Here is a 5,318-nt window from a genome sequence, read left to right on the forward strand (position 1 = left end):
ATTCTCAATTTGGGTTTGTGATTAATCTCCACCACCCATTTCTTTTTCATATTGCATCAACAGTTTTTTAAAATAAAATCTGTCTCCTTTAACTTGGCATCTTAAGCTTGTGTGCGTCTGCTCGGCCATGGAAACCCATTTCATGAAGCTCCTGACGAACAGTTCTTGTGCTGACGTTGCTTCCAGAGGCAGTTTGGAACTCAGTAGTGAGTGTTGCAACCGAGGACAGACAATTTTTACGTGCTACGCACTTCAGCACTCAGCGGTCCGGTTCTGTGACCTTGTGTGGCCTACCACTTCATAGCTGAGCCGTTGTTGCTCCTAGACGTTTTCACAATAACAGCACTTACAGTTGACCGGGGCAGCTCTAGCAGGGCAGAAATTTGATGAACTGACTTGTTGGAAAGGTGGCATCCTATGACGGTGTCACGTTGAAAGTCACTGAGCTCTTCAGTACGGCCATTATACTGCCAATGTTTGTGTATCGAGATTGCATGGCTGTGTGCTCAATTTTATACACCTGTCAGAAACGGGCTGAAATAGCCGAATTCACCCATTTTGAAGGGGTGTCCACCCCACACACTTCTGTGTATATATAGTGTATGTTGAGTATTAGTTGGTTAAACATCAGACTGACTGTTGATTGGTTAAACATCTGACTGACTGACTCTCTGATTCCACAGGGTCGACGGAAGACCGGAGGAAGAAAAAGATGAACGGAGGACAAGAAAAAAAGGGAAAGAGAGAGAGAGGTGGAGTTGATCCTTGGACACTTGTCTTGTCTTCTCTAAAGGAGAGAGGGAGCGAAGGAGAGATGGAGAGAGTGGAGAGATGGGAGGGATTAGACTTTTCTGAACTTTTCATACGCTGACGCTCCTACCGTTACACACACACACACACACACACACACACACACACACACACACACACTCTTATAACATCAGTATCAATAACCGTAAGTTGTTTTTGTGATGCATTGTGATATTGTTCGCCACATCTGTTCGAGAGAGAGAGAGAGATCTCAGCTGATGAAGATCCCATGAGTTGTAAATAGTATCTTTCATGTCTGTGTTATGGTTGTTTTGTTGACTGACTGGGTGCTGTTGTATAGCTTTTAGCTCCTGTTCCAAATGCTACCCTATTCCCTATATATAGTGCTCTACTTTGGTCTCTGGTCAACAATAGTGCACTGTATAGGGAATAGGGTGTTMTTTTGTCCCCGGATCTGAAAGTGCGCTACTTGTTTTACCTTCAAAATGAAATCAGTTTTTAAACAAGGCCTTTTGGCAATATTGTCTTTTTGTCATGTTCCCCTCTGTGTCCACTTCACCTGAAAACCCTGAATTCGCCTGAAATCCTGAACTTCGCCCTGAAACCCTGAACTTCGCCTGAACCCTGACTTCGGCCTGAATCCGACTACGCCTGACCCTTCGACCTATTCGCCTGAAACTCCTGACTTCGCCTGAAACCCTGACTTCGCCCTGAAAACCCTGACTTAGCTGAACCTGACTCGCATGCCCTGACATTAGATTTCCGTACATTTTCTATTTTACTCTTTTGTGAAGTCATTCATGTAATTTTTCCTTTTGTAGTTTTTTAACAACAAAAAAAAGTCAATTGGTTTTTGTTTACAGCATTGTTATATTCACGCTTGTTGAGTTGTCGTTATGTTTTTTTAAAAACCCCTGGGAGATAATTTCGAATTGGTGTCGGAATTTGGAAATGTTTATTAATAAATCAATAAAGTTTTAGTATTCGTTTCATTTGACCAAACTCTGGGCTGGCACCTCCTGCCTGCGATCAAGATGTGGTTAGTGTTCGTTCCATTTGAACCCTGGCTTGGCACCTCCTGCTCGATCAGGATGTGTTTTAGTGTTCGTTTCATTTGACACCTGGCTGGCACCTCTGCTGGCGATCAGATGTGGTTTTAGTGTTCGTTTCATTTGACACCTGGCTGGCACCTCCTGCTGCGATCAGATGTGGTTTAGTGTTCGTTCCATTTGACACCTGGCTGGCACCTCCTGCTGCGATCAGATGTGTTTTAGTCTGGATAACGCGCGTTAGAGACTTGCTCTATGTCCCAATGGCACCCTGTATAGTCCACTACTTCTGACCAGAGGGCTATAGGGCAGTGAGCATACCACCCTGCATACCACTGCTGGCTTACCTCTGAGGCTAAGCAGGGTTGTTCTGGTCAGTCCCTGGATGGCAGCACCAGATGCTGCTGGAAGTTGTGTTGCGGGGCCAGTAGGAGGCACTCTTTCCTCTGTCTAAAAAATATATATATATGCAATACCCAGGGCAGTGATTGGGGACAATTGCCCTGTGTTGGACATTTAATACAGGTGTCCTGACTGTGGTCACTAAAGATCCCTGACATTTATTATGTAAGAGTAGGGGTGTTAACCCCTGTGTTCTGGTTAAATTTCCCAATCTGACCCTCATACCATCACGGTCACCTAATCATCCCCAGCTTCCAATTGGCTCAGTCATCCCCGCCTCCTCTCCCCTGTAACTATTCCCCAGGTCGTTGCTGTAAATGAGAACSTGTTCTCAGTCAACTCAAAGGTCCCTGGTCAAATGTTGTGCACTGGATGGGGAACCCGTGCCGTTTGAGATGCAGATCACGTCGTCACATCCACCCAGTCAGCTCCTGTCTGTCTCTGTCGTATTAATAAAGTTGTCCATACAACGGGACTTTCTGTGGTTTTCTTTATGTAATGTATACACTCACATTGTGTTGTTTTTGTCACTCCTACACACGGCAACTTCCTCAATCCTCTGGAGACMGTTTACAAAGTAAAGCAGTATGTAGGGATTAGGGTGCAGGCTTATTAACACGTGAGATCAGTTGCTATGGGAACTGGCCTCTAGTTAGTGAAAAGTACAATTAAGTGTTTTTATTGTCATATGTTATCATTTTCTTATCTCTTTTGTCTGTCTCATCCACCTGGATGAAAAACAGACGGACACCAATCGAACTCATTCCCAAAGAGAGAAGGATCACAGAGTGTAGGGAGGGTGATTTATGCTGCGTGCCTGGTTGATGTGGGCCTTTAAGACCATCCTGGTTTCCTGAACAGCAACCCACTCTTCTGCAGCTTCAGGTGAGGGAAACTCCTGGAGGGGAGAGGGCAYGTCGTCCCCTCTGGGTGGTTTTCCATCCACACTTCTCGTGATGGAGTCGGATGTCTACAGCGTACTGCAGCACAGTCCCCCTGGTTGATTGATTTGATATGAGTCCAAATGAAAGCATCAGGACTGGGGTYAATTCAGGAAGTTCAGGAATTCAAATACTCAAATGTTTTTTAAATTGGGAACATTTTGAATTTGAATTGAAGTTTGGTTTACTTTATAAATTGAAGTGTAATTGACCCCAACCCTGGAAAGCATTATGGAAGCATTATTCATCTCAGGTTCTCCATGCCCCCCAGACCTCCCTTCTACCCCTTCTTCAGCTTCTGCCTCAGTTGCTCACAGAACTCTTCAAACCTGGAATGAGAGGATACTAAAAAGGAATTGTAAACGTATGGTTTGTCAGTGGTCTAAATTAAGGGTTAAGGTTTAGAAGCTAGGCGATGGTCAAGATTAGGTATAGTTTCAGTGAGGTTAGGGAAAGGCATAAACAGTGTACTTACATATGTATAACAAAAAGAAATGTACTGTTTTGTTTGTTCTCCACCACTTGTCTTTTATTACTGGCACTGATGTTGCTGATAGCTGCTTTACTGAGGAACACTGACATGTGCTGGTCTATATCTCATCTAGCCTCATACGTACCAGGAGCTGATCTCATTTAGCCTCATACGTACCAGGAGCTGATCTCATTTAGCCTCATACGTACCAGGAGCTGATCTCATCTAGCCTCATACGTACCAGGAGCTGATCTCATCCAATGCTACCCTAAGTCCCGTATATTATAGTGCTTCTACTTTGGTCTCTGGCAACAATACGTGTGCACTGTTATAGGAAATAGGGTGTCTTTTGTCCCCGGATCTGAAGTGCCGCTTACTTTTTTTACTTCAAAATGAAATCAGTTTTTAAACAAGGCCTTTTCGGCGAATATTGTCTTTTATGTCATGTTCCCCTCATGTGTCACTTGCAACCGTGAAACCCTGACTTCGGCTGAATCGATATGCCTGAACCTCTTCGCCTGAAACCATGACTTCGCCTGAACCCTGACTTCGCCTGAAACCCTGACTTCGCCCCATGTGAAACCCTGGACTTCGCCTGAAACCTGACTTCGACCGAGCTCGCTGAACCCTGACATTTAGATTTCACCGTACATTTCTATATTTACTCTCTTGGTGAAGTCATTCATTGTAATTTTCTCCTTTGTGTAGTTTTTTAACACAAAAAAAAGTCAATGGTTGTTTTACAGCATGTTATATTCACGCCTTGTTGAGTTGTCGTTCTTGTTTTTTTAACCCCTGGGAGAAATTTCGAATTGGTGTCGAATGTTGGAATGTTTATTTTAAAACAATAACATTTTAGTATTCGGTCTTCATTTGACCACCTGGCTCGGCACCTCCTCTGCGATCAGACGTGTGGGCTTAGTGTTCGTTCCATTTGAACACCTGGCTGGGCACCGACCTGCTTCGCCGATCAGATTGTGGTTTTAGTGTTACGTTTCATTTGGACCACCGGCTGGCACCTCCTGCCGCGATGCAGATGTGCGTTTTAGTGTTCGTTTCATTTGCACTGGCTGGCACCGTCCTGCCTGCGATCAGATGTGGGTATTTAGTGTTCGTTCCAAATTTGACCACCTGGCTGGCACCTCCTGCTGCGATCAGATGTGGTTTTAGTCTGGATAACGCCTTGCGTAGAGACTTGCTCTATGTCCCAAATGGCACCCTGTATAGCCCACTACTTCCTGACCAGAGGGCTAATAGGGCAGCTAGCATACCACCCTGCCATACCACTGCTGGCTTACCTCTGAGGCTAAGCAGGGTTGTTCCTGGTCAGTCCCTGGATGGGAGACCAGATGCTGCTGTGAAGTTGTGTTGCGGGGCCAGTAGGAGGCACTCTTTCTACTGGTCTAAAAAATATATATATATGCCAATACCCAGGGCAGTGATTGGGGACAATTGCCCTGTGTTGGGACATTTAAACAGGTGTCCTGACTGTGGTCACTAAAGATCCCATGACATTTATTTGAAGAGTAGGGTGTAACCCCTGTGTCTGGTTAAATTCCCAATCTGACCCTCATACCATCACGAGTCACCTAATCATCCCAGCCTTCCAATTGGCTCAGTCATCCCCGCCTCCTCTCCCCTGTAACTATTCCCAGGTCGTTGCTGTAAATGAGAACCCTGTTC

At 45.0% G+C, this 5,318-nt stretch overlaps 1 protein-coding gene and 2 long non-coding RNA genes across 3 annotated transcripts in view; 2 read left to right on the forward strand and 1 right to left on the reverse strand.

The window, feature by feature from the left end:
• Positions 1-1,279, forward strand: part of LOC112071539 (sister chromatid cohesion protein PDS5 homolog B-A) — a gene marked incomplete at its 5' end in the record, with an annotated part of 18,785 nt that extends 17,506 nt beyond the window's left edge. The window contains one exon of the mRNA XM_024138983.2: positions 684-1,279. The remainder of the gene's footprint in view (positions 1-683) is intronic.
• Positions 1,280-1,846: 567 nt separating this feature from the next.
• On the forward strand, positions 1,847-2,697 carry LOC139024550 (uncharacterized). Its single transcript, XR_011475885.1, has 2 exons — positions 1,847-1,989; positions 2,046-2,697. It is a non-coding gene; the product is annotated as an uncharacterized lncRNA (long non-coding RNA).
• On the reverse strand, positions 1,915-4,855 carry LOC139024551 (uncharacterized). Its single transcript, XR_011475886.1, has 2 exons — positions 4,767-4,855; positions 1,915-2,007 (listed from the first exon to the last, which is right to left on the reverse strand). It is a non-coding gene; the product is annotated as an uncharacterized lncRNA (long non-coding RNA).
• Between the last annotated feature and the right edge of the window lie 463 nt (positions 4,856-5,318).

The sequence above is a fragment of the Salvelinus sp. IW2-2015 genome, unplaced genomic scaffold (assembly GCF_002910315.2).
Source record: "Salvelinus sp. IW2-2015 unplaced genomic scaffold, ASM291031v2 Un_scaffold1633, whole genome shotgun sequence".
NCBI classification, from domain to species: Eukaryota; Metazoa; Chordata; class Actinopteri; order Salmoniformes; family Salmonidae; genus Salvelinus; species Salvelinus sp. IW2-2015.